This window comes from Aphanomyces invadans (assembly GCF_000520115.1).
Source record: "Aphanomyces invadans strain NJM9701 unplaced genomic scaffold supercont1.2, whole genome shotgun sequence".
Taxonomy (NCBI): Eukaryota; Oomycota; class Saprolegniomycetes; order Saprolegniales; family Verrucalvaceae; genus Aphanomyces; species Aphanomyces invadans.
In genome coordinates, this window is record NW_008580147.1 from 1,310,783 (window position 1) to 1,313,295 (window position 2,513).

Below are 2,513 nucleotides of genomic sequence, written 5' to 3' on the forward strand. Positions count from 1 at the left end.
TCTCCAGTCAATTCACCGACTTGGGCGAACTTCCAAGCATTACAAATTCGATTTTTTAAGTCGGGAATTCAATTTCCCGACTTGCGAAATCGCTCTATTCGCCAAAATTGGCGCGAAAATGCGTTAGAGAGGCCTCCCAGGCAGGTCATTTTCAAATTTTCGCTTCAATGATCGATTGTGAGTGAGACATACACTTGGAAACGAGAGAGCTATATCTCTACCTTCAGACATGTGTGACCCTTACAAATGTGCATATTAACTTTTCACCTCTCAAGGTATAAGACATCCATGAGTGAAACTGATACTTGATTAGCCTTATTTCGTCGAGTGAAAAGAAGAGGCAAAGCGTGCTGTTGCAGTGAAGAAGAATCGCGAAATTCGCAAATTGCGGTTAGCCACATTTTTGCCGAGTGGTGAAAATGTCCCTTTTGATTTGGACTCTGAATTTTACCATAGTGGTGAAGAAAGTGGATTCTTTGAATAAGAATTGTGTAATCAATTTCATTTCATGATGTTTCTCCAGCTTGACAGTCCGCTCCACAAAACGACTTCGACTACACAACACCACTCGTGACAATTGAAAATGACCGAGTCTCTTACGTAAGAGCGCAGCACACTATTTTGTGCAAAAACGTTTACAATATCTCATCACGAATCTCGAGCACATAGCGCATCATACAAGTGACCCAATGATTGGTTGGGTGGCTAGTGAGCGGAAAAGTACTCGCCACCAGGCAAGATCACACTAGTACAACATTCAATCAATTGGATTTTGTTGAGGACAGATATTTCGTAAAGCATTATCTTCATCCAAGCCTTCAGCACGAAAGACACACGACATGCATTTGACAAACGCGCCGAAACTCACAGTATCAGCAAACGAGCTGAGAGAAAGTATACGCAAGCGCGTGATACCAGGTGAAAGTTGAGCAGGAGAAGCATAGTAAATTCCACAAACTCATTGAAATTTACGTAGAGCATAACACGACAACCCCGTAACGCGGGTCCCATGCCCAGAGGTCCCTCAGCTCGAAGATTAAGAGAAGGAACCTATTTGGCGACAAAGTCCTCATATCCATGATTGCGCAGATGCTTAGTCGGCCCCGCAGTGTGATTCGGAGCTACGTAACACCCCCGATAAATACAGAACCAAAAACCGACCTGAAAGGTCACCAGAGCTGTCCGCAATGACGAAACGCTGCCTCGCTGCCTCATTTGGGTATCATGTGCATCAGGAATGTCAGCATGCAAGGTCAAGATGGCTCTAAACCTACAAGTCTCATAGCGCACAGTTCAGCACCATCTCAACCGATGTGACCGTCTCGACTATGCCAATGGTAACCCCTTCTCGGCGCACACCAAGCGACACAAGGTACTGTAACCAGGGTTGAGTTTGCCAAGCGCCATCTATTTTACCTTCAAAATTTGAATGAAATCATCCGGTCCGATGATAAGAAGTTCAATTTTGGACGGGCTGGAATGATGGCAGAATTATTGTCACGCCCTCGCGTGTGAGCCGGACTCATTAAATCCTGCCGCAGTGGATGCGGAGAATATGATTTGGGCGGCGTTCTTGTCACGAGGCGCGCCGGGTTGCGTTCTTGCATTGCATCACAAGAGCCCATCACTACGTATGAACCCTCCAAGACCACATTTTTCCGTTCGTGCACCTCTACAATGGTCTGGACTTAGTTTTCAAGCCATTAAAGCTTCCCGCCAACTTACATCCAATCAAAATCCATTATTTCAAATACATTGATATGATTGGCAAATAATATTTTTCCACTACTAAGCGTCGCGCCCTGTATTGGACACATTCCTGCGGAATCACCTCACCAATTCATCAAGGATAACACGAGATCTTTCTCGTTCGATCATTCAAATTGAAGTGAGAGAACTTGGAAATCACACAATCATTTCCAATAAAAATTGCACGTCGTCCTGCGGACGAAGCAAACAACAAAATGAGACGTCATCACATTCAAACACCACGAAGTCAATATCTCGAAAAAACAATACAAACATTAAATGTATTTCGCGGAGAGTGCCGCAAATCAATCATACTATTAGAGCGATTTAGCAAGCCGGGAATTGCATCAAATTCCCGGCTTGTCTACGAGCACACAAACACACACACTTCGATAGTTGCACACAGGTTACCCCAAAAAGACGGGTGAAACAAAACGAAAATGTGCATCACACCCGCAGCGGCTGACCTCGTGAGGTCCGCTGGCCCCCTGCTGTAGAAGCTACGCCTTTTGCAGGCTCTCAGGCGTCGAGGGGCAACCCAAGACCGGATAACAATTCCAAGCGTCGAGTTTAACCTCGAAAAATACAACGATGCGGAATGTTTGGCCAAGTTCCGCTTTACCCGTTCTGACATACTACATTTGGTCCATTGCTTTCGACTACCTCGCACAATCATCACTACTGAACTCACTCGGTATTCGAATGTTGAGGCCGTGTGTATTTTGCTCCGACGCCTTGCCATCCCAGACTGGTGGGTTGACATC